Raw genomic sequence first — 20,213 nt, forward strand, 5'->3', positions numbered from 1 at the left:
TTTTATTTAATTTTTTACACGTTACTCACCTTTATATTTCCAAGATCATGAAAACAAAAAAGTTAACTTAGTCTGTCTGCAGATACATGCAGACCACTCCAACATCAGGAAGAGACACTTTAATCAGGAGAGTCTCATTGTGGACTTACTCTTCTTCCCAAATCCCCTACCCAGCAGCTGTTTATCCACAATGAGTAGTTTCAGTCATCAGATAGGATAAGCAAAACTGCCCTGTGAACTAATAGCAGCCAAGGCAATAGAAGCACTATATTAAGCTCTATAGGTCAGCTAATACAACTCTTTAAAGTCTGCAAATGGTTTAATATGTGTAGTATATAGAAACAAAGAATAGGTTGAAATATCTTGCTGAAATAAAAGTCAAACAAATAATTCAAAGGACAAAGTATCGGCTCCATGCAGAATGGTGAACATATTTGAGCGACATTTTAAAAAGCCTGGCCCATAACAAGGAGAAAGAAAGATGATTTTTTTGGCTCATTAAAACATTACTGCTGGCATTTGAAATATATTACAGGAACAAATGTAAAAATGTCTGGGAACAAAATCACCAGTGTTCCGGTTTGCTGATAAAATCTAGCACATTAGGCTTACTTCTCACATAGCACAAAATTACAAGAGCAGGAGCGGTGACTCTGCCAGATATAAGAAATATATATGAGCAAATTCTGAAGCATTCCAAGGCTCTGCACAGGATAACCTTGACACTGCAGAATCTCTGGACTACATTTCCCATAATTCTCAGTCAGTGTTTATAACAAATGGACAGGGTAGCCAAGTACTAATTTACCAGAAAAAAATACTTAAGGCTTTCTCTAATTCTTTTTTGTTAACATATCCTTGGTGCACACAAATGGTACCCTTTGTACAAAGACGGATGTTCACAACAAACCGGTTTTCCTAACACTAAAGTACCCCAAGCCCTAGTTCTATATATGCGGCCCCTCGTGTGTGCCATAAAATTAATCAAAATAAAAAGTTTCTCTTTTTCCAGTATGTATGTATATGAATGTGAGTGTGTGTGAATATGAATGTGCATATTCATATGCTAAATAAGTAACCAGGATGCTGTTACTTTGCTTTGGGACCTTCATAAAATTCTTCCTGTAGCAACACCAATACAGAAGCTTTAATTGAGGCCTTCTAAATATCCCTCAGTTGATTAACTTCCTTACCCAGATTCCTTTCACAGTGAGCTACATAGGCAGTTGGGCCTGAATAAGAGGTCCTGCTAGAATTGTATACAAACTATGCTATGAGAAATTGTATCTGCGTGGTTTTAATTTCCCTAATAAACGGTGTTAAGAACATTGCAGAGATACAAAAACAACAATTTTCACAGTTCGGAGAGGCGTGCCAATATACATTTCCACTCTGATGCCAATGAACCTAGGTACAACTCTGTTTAATCAACAATGTGAATGAACTTGACTAAACTGTGATCTGAAATTACATGACTTCTGTTATAGCCATATTGGTCAAGCAATTCTCTTTTTTTTTTTTTTTCACATTAGCAAACATGGTTCAATTCCTTGTATGGACATAAAACATTTAATTTCTTATCATGATTTTTGTTAAGTCAAACAAAGAAAAACAAAATAAGTTTTTTTTACACGCACCAACATATAAATAAGCAAACCTATACTCTTGCATGTCCACCGCACAGAAACTCAACAAGTAAAATTGATGTAATTTGTAGATTTTCAGTATATATATTAATACAATATATTAAGATATTTACATATGAAACAAACTATAGAAGTCATATTAGAATCACGGAGAAGAAGAAAAATTAATTGCCATACAGGGATTCAACTCAGAACCTTTCACAATTCTCTAACTCTACACTACTATTTAATTAGTAATTCAGCGGGTGATTATACCACTTTGCGCCTGGGTGTCCTATTCGACAGTTCAAAACGCCCTACTGGACATTAAGTGGGATACTCCAGAAATCACCTCTAGCAGCATGTCTGAAAGATCTCAGACCGGGCATATTTCACAAACGACACATGTCCCGCTGCTCCCAACAGTTAATTCAGATAGCCATCATCCATTATCAATGAGTAGGTCTGCACTTTAATCACAGAAGGAGAGAGTCAATCAAATTATAGTACTGACGGACTGTAGAATGCTTTTCTACCATTTGTAACATACATTTGCATATTAACCCTCCCAGGGAAACAATGCAAGTAGTTTATGGTTTTACAACTGGCAATAACTTTAATTTTTATTACATTATCCATTATATGGTGGAGCTCTACTCTAATTGGTGCTATGGATGAGCTACTTTAAACTGATGTGATGATAGGCAGATTTCACCCAAATATTCACTGCACCACAACCACTACAAAATGGTCTCCGTGCTAGGCTGGCCCTTTAATGAATAATACATGTATAGCCTATACTAGAACGTTTGCTTCAGTATCGTGATGGAATAAAATACTCCATCCAGCTAAGGGTAGCAAGCTTAACTTGAACTCATTTCCTCAGCACTAGAAGAATTACACAAATATTCGCTTTCAATGGGTAGAAAAAAAAAAAACACCTGCAATCATACATAAAAAAAAAAAATACTAAACTTCTGAACATTTCAACAGTTGACTGTAGTTCACATGTATTAAGAGAGAAATCAAGGGTCATGCCCTGCTGTATTGGAGATTCTTTAAAAAAAATAACCACTTACTGAAATGATTGTATACCTTTCAAGACATTGGCTAATCCGTTGACATCCTTGGGGCCCACTATGTGGTTATTCATGAAAGCTTGGCAATCTCTAAGAACTCTATTAAAATTTCACAGATAATTTAAAAGCTTGCAATCTGAGATAAATAACCACAATAATTATTATTTTTTGGAGAATTACATGCTACAGTATCACGACCAACATTGTTTCTCTAAAAGTGCACAGAATATAAATGCATGCACCAATAACAGAAATAGAAACCAATGTTGTACACAGAAATAAAAACACTTTAATAAATCAAATCATTCTGAAAGGTAACAGTTTTACAAAAATTCTATTTGAGAGCAAAAAAAAAATATCTGTAATCTCCAATTCTTAAAGGAACAAGGTTATAGAATCACACATTCTATATGTTATTTATATAAAGGGGTCACAATGGCACACTAGTAACTATTAAGTAAAAAAAAAAAAAACATTCTCTAAACATGAACCAGCTTTTAAAGGGGCAGTAAAGTCAATATTTATATTGTGCATATTTGGCGTTACTGTATCTTTAAAGGCTCCTGACTGATTTCTTTCTAGAATGTCTTACTATTGACATTGGTTAAGCTTTTGCTTGCATATGAAAATAACAATGCCTCTGCTACAACAGACATTATTGGCAATAAACCGCTTCAAAAATGCTTTAACCTCATTATGCAGAGTGAAGTGCCACAAGTGGCACATCATTCTGCACAGATTATGGCTATTGTCTGTTATAACGTCTATTGCCAGGAGAATAACAATTCTGACTATTCCAGGACTGGAGCCTAAAGTATCACTCAGTTCCGGAGCATTTGCCGACACCTGATAACTGCTGTGTGCCACAATCACCAGTTATGATGTGAGAGACAGAGAGAGACTCAGAGGTAAGATCAGACTACTTTTCAGTGTTCCCAATGCTGAAAAATACTTCCACCTATTACCAAAATTAACCACTTTATCACTGTACAATACAGTGATTAGGTAGCCCTGTGTGTGTCTCTAACTCAATGATCTTAGGGGTTAACCATTAACAATGTAACCAACAAACTTGTTCACTGTGAGATTACTTGTCAGAACCATTTTAAATAAAACAGAAAATGTAGGAAGGTAGAATTTTATTAGCGAATCAGACAAACCAAAAGGACATGAAAATGGGCCAATTTGTGTATTGCAAAATATATACATAATATACATTGGTTAGCCACAACATTAAAACCACATGCCTAATATCATGTAAGTCAGGGCTGCCCAAAATGTAGATCCCAAGAGGTTTTAAAACTACAGCTTCCATGACGCTGTGTCATTCGAAAAGCATGCAAAACATTATGGGAGTTGTAGTTCCACAACATCTAGGGATCTACCTTTTGGGCACCCCCTGTGTAGGTCCTCCGTGTGCTGCCAAAAAAGATCTGATGGGTCAAGGCATGTACTCCACAACTCTGAATGTGGGATCTGGCACCAAGACATGAGCAGCAGTTCATTTAAATCCTGCAATTTGAGAGGTGGGGCATCCATGGATCAGATTTGTTGTTAAAGCACATCCCACAGATGTTCAATTGGATGGAGATATTGGGAATTTGAAGGCCAACACCTTGAACTATTTCTCATGTTCCTCAAGCCATTGCACAATTGTGGTGTGGCAGGAGGCATTGGCTACTGAAAGAGGCCACTGCCATCAGGGAACACCATTGCTATGAAGGGGTGTACGTGGTCTTGAACGATCTCTAGATAGGCGGTGTGAAGAAACTCATATGGGGTGCACTGTTTTCAAGGTTTTTCTTGTGTGCAGGGAAAAATTAAGTTAATGTGTGTCTGGGAGATAATTAGCTTCGTAAGAGACAACTCAATTATCTCCCAGACCCAAAGGCACCAGGACAAGGTTAACGGTGTTTTCAATAGAGACCCCATGCTGGGGGTCTGTGAATATAAACCTGTGGTTCACTGAATAAGGTCAGTTCTTATTCACCCTTCACAAAGTCTTGGCTAGTGTTTGGATGAGACAGTTCTACCCTGTGCCGGAGAGCCTGATCACTTTGGAACTATAGCACGATACCCTGCTCTAACGTGGGAGAGTTCCGGATAGACCACAGTCAAGCTGCTGACTGGGGCTACAGTCAAGCTGCTGACTGGGGCTTAAGCGCTCCAGGTGTCCTGGTAACAACTAGGAAACAAGCTTGGCGGAGGTACCCAGTCAGTGTACAAGGAGCTCCATTACAGGTGGTACATGTCAAAGTAACATCAATATGAATGCCAAGAACCAAGGTTTCCAAGCAGAAAACTACCCAATGCATAACACTGCCTCCATCGACCTACCTTCTTCCCATACAGCATCCAGTTTCCATCTCTTCCCCAGGTAAATGATGAACACATGGCCATCCACCTGATCTAAAAGAATATTTGATCCATCATACCATGCAACCTTCTTCCAACCTTATGTCCAGTTCAGACGCTCACATCCCCATTGTAGGCGCTTTAAGCATTCGACAGGCATCATTATGAGCACTCTGACCGTTCTGTGGCTACACAGCCCTATATGCAGCAAACAGTGATATACTGTGTGCTGTAACAACTTTCTATCCTGGCCAGCATTAGGTTGTTGTTTTTTTGTTTAGTTTTTTAGCAGTTTGAGCTACAGTAGCTCTTCTGAGAGGCTAGCATTCGCTCCCCACAAATATCAATGAGCCATTACCCAACGCCGGTTCGCCAGTTGTCCTTTGTTGCACCACTTTTGGTAGGTACTAACCACTGCACACCGGGCACACCCCACAAAGACTTGTTGTTTTGGAGATCCTCTGACCTAGTAGTCTAGCCATCACTATTTTGCCTATGTCAAAACCACTTAGCTCTTGCCTAAATCTCATGCATTAAATCCAAGAACTCACTGCTCACTTGCTGCCTAATATTTCTCAACCCTTGACAAGTGCCACTGTAACAATTTATTTAATGCTATTTATTTCACCAGCCAATGTTATGGCTAATCAGTGTATCACGTATATATTTTGCAGTACACTGATAAAAGCCTTTTCCAGCCATTTGATTCACAGATCAAGTTTTTTGTATTTTTTTTTTTTTATTGCAATGGAGAGGAAATTACAGAGGGTTACTGGAAGGGGTGCAGAGAGTCGCATATCACTACGAGACCATCAGGGACGTGCCTGCGGAGAGGAGCTGAAGCTGGACGCTTTGCAGGGTATCAGCACGTGATCAAACAATGATCCCGTGGGCCCTCCTTCACTAGCAGAACTCCAGGGCCCGGTCACAGTCCAAACCTCTGCGACCCTGGTGGTTTCAAAGAGCACAGACAGAAGGTGCATCAGCAGGGGCTGACAGGGCAGCTGGGTTCCTATAGTGACGGGCCCGGTCACAGCTGTGTCTCTGATCCGCCTCTGATCTGTTCCACCATTGACCAGCTTTATTTTATACATGACTAGTTTTTTTTATTTTTGAAGCAGGTGTTTTTTTTAAATATTCCCTACTGCCATGATACTTGACTTGACAAATCTGAAGAGTCCAGAGAAGGAGTTTTATATCATGTTTTTACAGAACATTATATTTTAATAAAAGAATTTGTCGCAGACCTAATTTCACAGTTGTGAAATTCGTCACCAAGCTAATGGCATGTACATAATTTAGGTACCTGTCAAAAAAGGTTTACATAGAAACATAGAAAATGTGACGGCAGATAAGAACCATTCGGCCCATCTAGTCTGCCCAGTTTTCTAAATACTTTCATTAGTCCCTGGCCTTATCTTATAGTTCGGATAGCCTTATGCCTATCCCACGCATGCTTAAACTCCTTTACTGTGTTAACCTCTACCACTTCAGATGGAAGGCTATTCCATGCATCCACTACCCTCTCAGTAAAGTAATACTTCCTGGTATTATTTTTAAACTTTTGCCCCTCTAATTTAAGACTATGTCCTCTTGTTGTGGTAGTTTTTCTTCTTTTAAATATAGTCTCCTCCTTTACTGTGTTGATTCCCTCTATGTATTTAAATGTTTCTATCATATCCCCCCTGTCTCGTCTTTCCTCCAAGTTATACATGTTAAGATCCTTTAACCTTTCCTGGTAAGTTTTATCCTGCAATCCATGAACCAGTTTAGTAGCCCTTCTTTGAATCTCTCTAAGGTATCGATATCCTTCTGAAGATATGGTCTCCAGTACTGTGTACAATACTCCAAGTGAGGTCTCACCAGTGTTCTGTACAATGGCATGAGCACTTCCCTCTTTCTACTGCTAATACCTCTCCCTATACAACCAAGCATTCTGCTAGCATTTCCTGCTGCTCTATTACATTGTCTGCCTACATTAAAGTCATCAGAAATAATCACCCCTAAATCCCTTTCTTGAGATGTTGAGGTTAGGAGTCTATCAAATATAATTGTACTCTGCCCTTGGGTTTTTACGTCCAAGATGCATTATCTTGCACTTATCCACATTAAATGTCAGTTGCCACAACTCTGACCATTTTTCTAGTTTACCTAAGTCATTTGTCATTTGGCTTATCCCTCCTGGAACATCAACCCTGTTACATATCTTAGTATCATCCGCAAAAAGACACACCTTACCATCAAGACCTTCTGCAAAATCACTAATAAAAATATTAAACAGAATGGGTCCAAGTACAGATCCCTGAGGTACCCCACTGGTGACAAGCCCAAGCTTCGAATATACTCCATTGACAACAACCCTCTGTTGCCTGTCACACAGCCACTGCCTTACCTATTCAACAATATTGGAATCCAAACTCAAAGATTGTAGTTTATTGATAAACCCTTTATGTGCAACAGTGTCAAACTAGCCTTCTATGTGCAACAGTGTTTAGAGTAATTTCTGAAGACTTTCATAAATACATACATTATTGCGGCATATGTATGCTTTAAAAAAAAATACAATGCATATTTTATTTATATTGCATCTTTACAAAGGTTTTTTTACTGTAAGAACAATCAGGATGTGGAATTCACTGCCTGAAGAAGTGGTTTTATCAGAGTCCATACAGATGTTCAAACAGCTACTAGATGCATACTTGCAAAAACAGAATATTCAAGGATATAATCTTTCAATGTAGGGTAATAACTGCTTGATCCAAGGATAAATCTGACTGCCATTCTGGGGTCAAGAAGGGATTTTTTTCCTAGTTTGTTGCAAAATTGGAAGTGCTTCAAACTGGGTTTTTTTTTTGCCTTCTTTTGGATCAATAGCAAAAAAACATATGTGAGGAAGGCTGAACTTGATGGACGCAAGTCTCTTTTCAGCTATGTAACTATGTAACTATGTAACATGAAAGCTGAATTAGCTTGGATATTATAACCGTAAATTCAATATTCTAAATTTCAAAAGGTATAGATTTTAAAATGATGCTTAATTACCTTGAATACATTTACTATTCTATATCTAATTTGGATTTAATGTTCATGCTTCATATTTAATGCTTACAAGAAACACCACTATATTGATAAATATATATTTATGACGTCTCACACAGCTGACACAATAGATGTGTCTCTAATGTATTTTTTTTTTTTAATAGTATACAGAAGGAAACTGTCGATAGCTAAAATCTATTTATGTACTGACTGTTATAAACATTTTTTTTTGTTCCTCAAAGCCCAGAACCTTTGAACAAATTAAACTAGATTGGTGCAACCAACTATTATTTATTCTTTTCAAATCTAATATGTGCTTCTGGTGATAAGAAATGAATCGCATTTTATGTGGGAAACACAAGCAACTTCTGGATTATTGAATCATCTTGGTTGTACAAAATTTTAATATAAATATGTGTGAACTTTATTTATAATTAAATAAAATAGATTCTGTAGCACATTTCAAACAAGCGTTCGTATTTACACAGTGATTTCCAATGATGAGTGGACAAAGTAAACTATCCACTCATTATTTAGGCACCAAACTCATTATTTAATAAGGTAAACTGAAATAAAATAATTGTATTGCGTTTACGATTAGCCAGTTAGATCACCATGATTTGTAAGTACTACAGTAATAAATAGGGGCTAATATTCTTTTTCCAGATTGCGATCACTTCATATTTTTTATCTTTCTAAAGGCTAACAAGCATTATTACTTAACCCCTTAAGGACACATGACATGTGTGACATGTCATGATTCCCTTTTATTCCAGAAGTTTGGTCCTTAAGGGGTTAAAGGGACACTATAGGCACCAAAACAACTCTAGCTTAATGAAGCAGTTTTGGTGTATAGATCATGCCCCTACAGTCGCACTGGTCAATTCTCTGCCATTTAGAGTTAAATCCCTTTGTTTATGAACCCTAGTCACACCTCCCTGCACGTGACTTACACAGTCTTCCTAAACACTTCCTGTAAAGAGTCACCTAATGTTTACATTTCCTTTATTGCACATTCTGTTTCATTTAGAATTTCTTATCTCCTGTTCTGTTAATAGCCTTCAAAAGCATCCAGGAGCCTAGTATGTCTGATTAAAGTTCAATTTACAGAGCAGTAGATAAAAACGTCTGAAGTAAATACACCATACTTACTGAAAATAAAACAATTTTTTCATGCAGGAAGTGTAAGTCACAGCCATAAGAGGTGTGACCAGGGCTGCATAAACAGAAGCAAAAAAAAGATAACTCCTAATTGGCAGAGGGTAGAGCAGTGTTACTGCAGGGGCATAATCTGTACACTAAAAATACTTCATTAATGCCAATGTTGTTTTAATGCTGATCGTATCCCTTTATTTTTAGTAAGATAAGAATTTGGAATGTGGGGCAGCATGTGGCAATACCAGAAGAAACACATCAGTAATGCAATGTAACTGCTGACTTACAACTGTAAAGGACAGGAACAGAGACAAACCTTGTTATATCCAACCACACCTGCACATTCCTATGGAAGATGTAAAAGATGGGTCCTACATAATGAATGCAAGTCCAAGCTGGAACTATACTTTAAGGAAATCCTTAAGAACAAGGTCAAATACATCCTTTCTGGCAAAACATGTATTTTTGACACAATAATGAATACATTTATTATTTGACATTTCTTATTCATATTCTACATGATTATTGATTACATTGGTTTGTAAAAGGCAGTATTGCACACTTCACTGGTATTGAACAGGTTCATTTAAACCTGCAATGGTGTGGACAAAACCCCCATTACTTTATACGTCTCATTCTTTGTATTCAGGTCTCTGAAACACCTTCTAATGTTGTTGATAAAGAAAAATCAAGAGTTAAGCAAATTTCACTGGACTACAAAGCATGAAATAAGCTAAATTGTATGCATCGTTCCTACACATTTGTGGAAAGGTCAATAAAAAAAAAAAAAACACTTTCATCGAAAACTGGAACATGTTTCAAGTACCTTAAGTAGTTGACAAAAATTAACATAATTACTATGTACACAGATTTTTTTTTTTATATATATAATAAAACGTTTACTGTTTGCAAAATATACAAGCTGCATAGCAAAACGTTTATAGCTTTAAAAAATATATACACCTGGAGCCAAAAGCACAAAGATAACTAAATAGTTTTTCCTGTATCAAGTGTAACTTTAGAATAACTATACATTTGCCGACAGATACCTGCAAAATAAATGAATGTCCTTACACCCTCTCACGATACTTAGTCACGCCAGGGAAGAGGGACAGCAACTAGAGACCTCCCACCAGCTTTAGGATATGTGTGAGTGGAAATAGGGGGCTGGGCATGACTGCCACGTGTGTGTGTGTTTCTGAAGTTGGTACCAGAAGATTAAACTTACATAAGTTTGGCTATGTGGGGTAATTTTCCAACGAACAGATAAAACTATACCTTTGCCAACTGAATGCACTGAGTGGTTATTAGTGAGGGTTTACGGAAAACTGAAAAAAGTCCAATAAAATGGAATCTGTAAATTTTATGAACGGGAGACTAGAGTAATACACAAATAAAATGGAAACCGGGGTCCCCTATGTCCAATTTACGTAAAAGGCACACATTGAATGCCAATCGATCTGCACCAGCTAATGTGGCAGTGCAAATTGCATGTTTTCTCTCTGCACGAACAAAATAAAGAATTTAAAAATAAAAAAAGGCACACATTATCATTGATCAGAAGATGGCATTTAATAACAATGTACTTTATTAAAATGTTCACAGTGACATTTTAACCAAAAGACCAAATATATTTAAAAAAAACAAAACAAAAAAAAAACAACCACACACTTTTCTTTGCAAGATGAGAATTATGGGCAACTGATTGAGATATCTGTCCCAAATCACCTTCTTGAAAGGAAGAACATCTAAGCATCCTAATTTTCCATTTTTACATCAACAGATATTCATGAAAGTTTATTTAATGCACTTCTTTATTATGTCTGCATCAAGCCATAAATATTCTAGCATCTTTTAGCATTCAAGGACATAGAGACAAAATGTAATTTTACTGAGAAGAACACATTATAGATATTCCATATTTCACTGTCAAATAACGACGGCTATTGCTCTGCATGGAACTCTTCCAAGATGGTTTGCTTGATTGTGAGTGGCGTCAATCTTTAAATAGATAAAAACTGTACCATATTTTTGAAGGGTAATAATTCTCGAACTAAACTAGTCTGCTCCTGTGCTCATGTTTATATTTAAGTCACAAAGACTCAGGCCTACGTATTGACACCAAAGGAGACACTGTTCGTGATTCTTTCATATACGCAAAGCTATTTTGTTTATAAATAAGACACTAATATGCGTGAACCCATGGCTGCTTTACAAATATTTGGGCCCTTAGACAGCGCAAGGCCTGGGTCCCTGGGTTCCGAAACTAGGTCCAAACATAGGGACTGCCCCGAATCCACCAACGGGGATGCAGTGTATGTGTAAAGGATGCAGTGTGTGTGCGTGTGTGTCTCAAGGGCTGTGGGGAGTAAGAAGAGAGCATTTTTTTTTTAGTTTATCCCCTCCTTCCTGATACTTACAGGAGGCCAGGGAGGGAGGAACACTACATTCCCTGGTAATCCAGTGGTATTTCAGAAGCTCCAGCCACCACCTTCTCCAGGTGCAGACTCTTCTCATGAGTCTCGAGATAAAATATGCCAGAGGTGGAAGATGGGAAGCTAGAAATGGGGAGGCATCGCCAGGGCTGGATTAACATAGGGGCTGATGGAGCTGCAGCTCCAGGCCCATGCCTATGTAATAGCCCATTGGTTTAAAAAAAAAAAAAAAAAAAATCAACTACTCTTCACACGCTCTTGCTTAAGTATGGATACTTAGAGGGATGTAGGGGAACAAAACTGAAATGAAATTAGTTAAGGTAAAGCTGACTTTGCACACTATGCAAATGCTCTTGCTGCTTCAGTCTCTCTAACACGGTGGCATGTTTCCTTTCTTCTACACACACTACATACACCTTTTCTCTGTCCCAGACTGCATAACAGGATCTTCTGCCAGCTAGTAAGAACGTCAGGAGAGGAGTTGACCAGTGAGTGCTAGAGGACAGTCCTTAGAAAGCATAGAGCTAGCACATCATTAGACGCATTTATGCAGGGTGCTGTATGCACAGTATGCCCTTGGTTGGTCATCCTGCATGATTGGCAGGCAGCCTGATGTGCATTCACACCAGGCTGACCATCTAATTCTTCATGAGGTCATGCCCCCTTTTTAGGTATGTTTGCCCCTTTGGGCGGTTCTGGTTACATGATTCGCATCAGTGGCCCCCCCCTTACACCCTGCCTACTGAAATCCTGCTTTACTGGACAGTGCTGTTGGGGGTATGAATTTACTTTAAAGATGAAAGCAAGAGATTAGCATAGGGTATGTGTTTTCTGACAGCTATATCCTGTGAGTTTCACTCCAGCATAGCAAAGTCCAATCTGGGAATTCAGACTGTAGAGGAGGTCATGAATGTAGAAAGCAATAGTTTCGCTTTATAAGTAACTTTGTATTTCATCTTTGGGCTGTCTGCTCTTTGCAGCTAAACTCCTGAATCAGCAATATGGCTGCCATTTGCGTATGATAAATACCTGCATTCATACCTTGGGTAAAATATAGACATTTTCTTAATCATTTTACAAGCAGACATGGGGTTACTCTGCTTCAATACTGCCTGTCCACGGCTAATCTGAACACGTTGCACCCAAGATGCTTTTAGTATAAATCTAAATAGATTTTTTTTTCTATTCAAGGCACTCTTGGAGTGTAGTAAATATTCCTATGGGTTGCTTTCATGTAACAAGTGAGTCAAGAGGTTTGTTCGATTTACTTTCAGCAATTTAACCACTTTTTGCCATCAAATAGGTCATTTTTGTGATGTTATACTGGGAAGAATGTTGAGAGCCCTTGAGTGGCAGACTGCTGTCTCGGTCTCAGTAAGAGGATAAGGCATGTGAACCATGTCTGAGCAGAGGGTGATGGGAAATCTATCAATCTCATTTAATCCTTTCAGTAACGAGAGTAAGAGACCCTTGTTAAAGTAGGAATATTATGTAAAAATTAATGTTTTTCTTCCCTTTTACATTTGGAATGTATATTACAAATCACAATATTTGAGGACGTATAGAAGAATTAAGCTTCCACTAATTTAGATTTATTTATCTCTACTAAAACAGGTATATGGGGTGGCTGGGGATTGGAAAGTATAATGGGGGCAGTGCTGTGATATTTGGACAGAAAAAAAAGTCAGTTTTAATTGGAATAAAATTGGGCAAGTTGACATGAGTAGGAACCCAGGTCGAGAAGACAAGCCAAAATAAATCAGGTATAACAGATTTAATTTTGAGAGAGAAAGAGAGAGAAGGGAATAAAGCAGGAGAGAGAAAGTGGAAAAAAAAAGTTTTTTAAATATCTACTAAATATTATATATTGTGGGGTACTTCCACCCTTGTAGTGTTCCTACAAGTGAAATAAATCTTGGTTTTCTTCACTTTTCAGCATAAAAAAAGTAAATTTTAAAGTATTGGCTAACATAGCACATAGCACAGTTTGTTATAACAGTTTTTCATAACATAACATTTATACAAAGTTTAGAGTCATATAGATCCCACCACACACTCACCAACTACATTAACATATAAAAAATGATATCATGTACAGATAATCTTGTACTACCTAAAGATAAATAAAAGCAGGTGTTTTGCTTATACAAGTAAGTTAACCAGTTACAAATTACTCGGGAAGCATTCCGGTAACACAGGAAGCATGTTACAGACATGATACAATTTCAAATAGATGTGCACTGCCTCATCATCAATGGAATGGACCAGACACCGCATCGACTTTCGATCATCGCCAAGCTTGATGAAGACCAAAAAGTGGAAACGTTGCCAAGTCCATTCACAATCATAGATAAGAACATCTATTTCATAATTTACTAAACGGTTTCACCTTCACGCCTGATTTATTTCATGGTATGAATCTAAAGCTGGGACCTCGGTAAATGTACCTGTTAAGTAAACCTGGAGAAAGTTCACACTTCTTAATTGGCATTACTGCTGAAATGATAAATAAAAATACGTAGAACCCAAACAAATAACACAAGCCACCAATACATTATATAATGTGTTTACGCACTAAATAATTTTTGGAGGCTTTGAGATGTTTTTTTTTTTCCATATTTTATTATTTTGACCCAAAGTTTCCAAATCTGCTGCAGACGGTTTAAATAAACAAATTTATTTAATTATTTAAAAAAAAATGCACAATAATCTTTTCATAGATTATCAGATCGTACACTTGAACCTCCCGCCCTCTACAGCTCCTACTTAATAAACGGTTTGGGAACAGATTGTGACAGCTGCAAGGTTTCTGAAGCCAGAAACTCCTCACTTCCAAAATGCCTTTTTGGGTCCAAAAGTGCACACTTCACAGGCGAATAAGGAAAACAGATATCTCGGTTTTTCTCTTACAGTAAGAGATGCAAATGATGGGGAATATTACAAAACAGCCACAAGCTTTTTTGTTAGGGACTTAAATTATGCACATGGCATTATCTTGGTTACCAAGTCTTCACTATGAAAATTAGACAAAAAGCGTACAACTACAAACATATTACACAATAGTCTCAAACTACTTTATTTAGACTATTTCCAGTACAAAGGACAAAGCAATGCTGCTACAGTAAACAACTTTTCAAGGGTAGTTCTCTGGGGTCTGAATTATGTGGTGTCCGTCCTCCTATCCGTGGTGAAATGACTTGATGTGCATCCAATTTTGGGGGTACAACCTAGTGAACACAACTAGACATAATATCGCTGTGCCTTTAAAATGCTTACAAGTGCAACCCTCAGCTAAAGTCTAAGTTTATCTGTAATTACAATGTAATCAACATTGCTGGGCTATTTTAGACTAGCTTTGCAGTTCGTGAGATAAGATCTTGGTCTGCTAAGTTACAGGTGGCATGCTTAGATATGTTTAATTAAAAATGGGCCGCAAGAGAGGTTTTCTTCTTATTTTTTTGTATTTAAATAATGGTAATTCAAGGTAACAGGGTATCCTGGTTTTATTTTCTCCTTTTGGTACATTAACAACACAGAATGCACTGGCACAGACTCTAAATAAATATTTGGATGGCTATGACTGGAGTTGGCATCACTGATGTACTGCTGGAAAAGTTTCATGGCTCAAACTAGGATTCTGCATGAGAACATTACCAATTATATGCAATATATGTAAAGTCTGTTTGGGACATGGAAACAACGACAGAATCGGAGCTGGATTCCCTTGCATGATTTTTCCACAGTCTTTTTCATAAAAAAAACAAAAAACAAATATTGTGTAGGACTAACAGTAAAATATATCTAATAAGAAGTTGGATTCAACCCGATGATTAAATGGAAGAGAAGACCCAAAGAAACTTTAGCAATAAGCCCAAAGGGTAGTGTTTTTTTGTACCTTCTAGGTCCTAAATCCCCACTGTACCTGCTGAATTCAAATTAACTTTTGGTTCTGCAGCCAAGAACAGCAAAGGATTGTTACCTGCCTATTACACTGACAGACTCAGTCATGCCATTGATAACTGAGCAAGGAGATCCCTCTCTACTTGCACACAGTTAAGCATACTTAATTGTAACTGTAATGATCTGTGAAGGTTAGATGGACACTATAGGCACCAAAACAACTTTAGCTTAATGAAGCAGTTTTGTTTTTTAGACCATGAATCTGAAGTCTCACTGCTCAATTCTCTGCCATTTAGGAGGTAAATATTTTTATTTCGGTTTATGCAGCCCTAGCCACACCTCCTCTGGCTGCAACGGATACAGTCTGCATGAAAACAAAATGGTTTCTCTTTCAATCAGATAGAAACTTGCTTTAAACATTTGTATCATCTGCTTTCTAAATTGAGCTTTACTCACACACAGGAGGCTCCTGCATAGTCTAGCAATCTATTAACAGAGCAGGAGACAAGGCATTCTCAATTAAACATAATTTGCAATAAAGGAAGTATAAACATTAGATGATGGGGCGGAGCTAAGCTTCTGAACGGAATGGTCGACAATTCTCAGAGCTCCTGAATCAGAGCGGTCAGTCTGGACTGCTGACATATCAGGTACACCCCAGCCTCTGAACAGACCCTCTATCCGTGAGGCTGACAACATGGGCAGGAGATCCCAAAGACAGCAACCAATGCACATAAAGAGACCCAGGACATAAGTGCCTTGCTACAGCGGCCTTCAGCCCTGCGCACCGAAATGCAAGCAGTGTTAGCTCGCACACAAGCCTCTGAGGAGGACATCCTAGGCAGGAGGCAACTGGCTTTAAGGAAACGGTCCAACAGCTACGGACATCCCACTCTACCTTGACAACTAAAGTAGATCTGGTTGAAGAGCGTAACAGACTCACCAATCTTAAGCTAAGGGGCATCCCTGACTCCATCAACATGACCGAACTGCCCCACTACCTCCGCCGCCTCACTAACATGCTTCTCCCGCATAGTCAGGCAAAGAAAATTGCATTTAACAAATTCTTTCAAATCAAGAAGCCCAAGTAGACATCAACCACAGCCTCTCAAGAGGTCATTATCCGCTGCAAATCCCTGATGGACAAAAATTGTTTCCTAGTCGCAGTTCAACGAAAAACTCCAATTACGTTTGAATCATCCCAAATCGCCTATCAAGATCTGATACGTAACACCTTATTGTGGCGTCGGTCAATGGGCCCAGTGACACACAAGCTACGTTAAGCCAGCATTGATTAGAGATGGACAATTCCCAGAGCCCTAACAGTAAACAAAGAGGGCACCATACTGAGACTGACCTCATTAGACGAAGTGGAGCCCTTCCTCCAAGTTAAACCTCACTGTTACAATTTTTCCTGCTGCCCAGCTTCAGGCTGCCTTCCACAAGACTCCTTGATCCACCTCACATTTTAACTCGCCTAAAATGCGTTCTAGGAAGTAACTAAATTGTGAGCAGAGAATTCATAGGTGTAACCCTGTAAAGGCCTACAATGCTCTGAGCTCACGCTGCACTTACACTCACATCTGAAGGGCCTTCACTGCGCTTTTCCATTTAATCGCCTAGCCTACTTATTCTCGCATGTTAACACTTCTCTATATGGCATATACTAGCCTAGCGTGTTTAACCCTTATAATTATAAAAAGAGGTACATTTCTTAGGAGGATATATATTACTGTATATCACATGTGTAGTCGTGTACTGTTAACTCCTTAAATCTTATTTCTGTACCGTTTATAATATATGCCTCAAATAAATATTATGCATGTAAACATTAGATGACTCTTTACAGGAAGTGTTTAGGTAGGCTCTGTAAGTCACAACTCCTAAATGGCAGAGAATTGAACAAGGAGACTGCAGGGGCATGATCTATACACCAAAACGTCTTCATTAAGCTAAAGTTGTTTTGTAGACTATAGTGTCCCTTTAAGCCTACCCTTATCCCTTTGTCAAAGGAGGCATTTATGCCTGTACAAATATTGCTAGGGAATGTACACACTTTCAGGACAAATACCAGACAAGATACATCCTTATCTCCTCTGTCTGGCTCTCAACGAAGGCTTGAACCTTGGCTATTGTCATGTTCAGTAGACAGCTCCACTAACACTGCACTTAGCTCCATTCACAAAACTGTTAACTGGGCTATCAGTAATAGCGAATAGCTGCTACAGTATAGCTTTATCAGCTTAAGTAGCAATTCCACAACTTAAATTAACACTCTGTTCACCATAACAACTTAATTGAAATAAAGTTATGCTCAGAGGTCCCCCAGGCGCTCAAATGGTTAAACCGCAAAAGTTGTTCCCTCTCGCAGCATACAACTTCTGAAATTGACTTTCAGGAAGCGCGGTGTGCTTTTGGGCAGGATGTCACTGGGGTTATAGGAGATGTGTCACAGGGGACAACTTTTGGGGTTCAACATTCAAGAGAGCAGCCACGGGCCTCCTGGTACCTTAACTTTATTTCAAAGAAGTTGTTATAGTGATTGGAGTGTTACTTTAACTGACCCCATAAGCCTCTACTGGACAAGGCTTATAGAATCAGGAATCCACAGACCAAAATGAGAAGCTTTTGATTTTTGGGGCTTCTTTCTAGTCTGGGAAGAAGCTCTTGAACGTTAAAGAGAGCGACTTTTTTTTTATTTTAATGGCTTTTTATTTGTTAATGCATTGTTTCTATAATGTATTCAAACCATAAGGTCCACTTCCAAAGCAATGTACTACGTTCAGTAAAGTATTTTTGTAGCTGTACATGAAACACCTGAAGCATGCAATTTATAAAAACACTGCATCCCTCCATGTAGTAAAATGATATAAGCCGAATACAGACAAAAACAAACATACCAATACATTTCCTTTAAGTGATCTTCCCCAAAATACACACATATATACATTGTTTGTGAATACATTTAATTTTCCAAGTGTTTTTTCGCTGTTCCTTCATAACATTATCAATCATCTGGTTTAATATACCCGCTCCATTCTAGCTTGAAAAGATTGCTGCAATATCCTGGTATCGTGTATGTTGCTGAATTTACAATGGAAATAGCTCTATATCTCTGAATGCATTTACATATGTAACAGGGAATATAAAAAGCCACTCTGTTTTGTAGAATAAATGGTTGTTGTACACATGGCAAATACTCTTTAGCAGTGGAGGCTCATCCATAGGGGGAAAACTAACCTGTTTTTATGTTGGGAAAATATATATTTGTTTTTTTCTGGATGGGGAGGGTGGCAAGACAAAATAATATGGGTAATGGAAAAATCTGCATCTCTTTCATTTTGTAAAATGCTTTCAGTTCTGAAAGATTTGCCCCCGCCCCCCCCCCCCCCTTGTTTGTTTGGAGTACATCTAGTCATGTAAAATAATATATATGGGTCTGGTGTGAAATCTGCCCTGTTTCAGCAAGTTTTGCACATGCCTAGTGTCCTTTAGGAAGGAATTTAAGGAATTTCCACTGAGTTGCCATTCGGACAAGAGAGCCAGCTGCCCATGAGTGAAGGCATGCTAATGGACTCTTTATTTAGGGACCATCATTGACTGATAGCACCAAGGGGTGGGGTTACAGTGCCCACAGGAGAGAAGCAAGACGCCATCTTGGAAGTACCAAAACATCAGCAGCTCCAGGACCCTGCGAAATTTAAGTGTATTATATTATCGCCACCAATAGCCCTAGTGATTCCAGCTGATAAGCAAGGGGATTTACTCAAATATATAAAATATATCAAGCCAGGGAAGCCCGGGGTCACAAGGGGAGACGTACAGTTCAGACAGGGATTACTGTGCTGCCTGTCATCAATAGTTGTTTTTTTCCCCATCAGATAGGTAATAAGAAGTAATATATATATATATATCTATATATATGGAATCTGTGTTGATTCTCAACGACCGTAGGGTCAATAGAGTCAATGGTCGTAATTATTTTTACGAGATGGCGGACAGAAAGGGTCCTTTCCAGGGGAGAGAGGATACAGCATACTCCACTCAGGGAGGTTGTTTTTATTATTTATTTTATTTTTTTCCCTTTTTCTCCTTTTCTCTCTTTCTTTTCTCCCCTTTCTCCTCCCTTTGAATATCTCTGATTGATTTATATATGTATTCGATATTTTTTTAGAGAATATAAGTAATTTAAACTGTAGAGATTTTATTCGTAGAGATTTTATTCGTAGAGATTTTATCCCAGTTTATTCCGGTCACTAATAGTTTTAATAACTCCTACTGCACATACTGCCCCCTTTTGTTAGGTCCTGCCCCTTGTGTTACGCTCTATCCCCTAACGCTGAGGGAGAGCTGGGAGGCAAAGATTAGGACACTTCCCTGCATTTACATGGCATTAACAAGCGGACAATATGTAGCTGGAAAACGGTTTGAAAAGAGTAATTGCTCTGATAAGCCGTTTTGGTACAAAAATATCACTAATAAGCTTTTTTGAGACAAAAATTGCCTGGCAAGCTATAAGAAAGAGATAAGCCTGGGAATCTGGATACAAAAATGGCACTCACAAGTTTATTTGGGGGAAAAGTTGGCATTGTAGGAAGTGGGTGACATGTTACCTGGTGAAGTTG

The 20,213-nt window shown here is 38.3% G+C and overlaps 1 protein-coding gene across 2 annotated transcripts in view; it reads right to left on the reverse strand.

The window, feature by feature from the left end:
* Positions 1-20,213, reverse strand: part of CDK14 (cyclin dependent kinase 14) — a 528,056-nt gene that overhangs the window by 463,133 nt on the left and 44,710 nt on the right. The window lies entirely within an intron of this gene.

This window comes from Pelobates fuscus, chromosome 4 (genome assembly GCF_036172605.1).
Source record: "Pelobates fuscus isolate aPelFus1 chromosome 4, aPelFus1.pri, whole genome shotgun sequence".
Classification (NCBI taxonomy): Eukaryota; Metazoa; Chordata; class Amphibia; order Anura; family Pelobatidae; genus Pelobates; species Pelobates fuscus.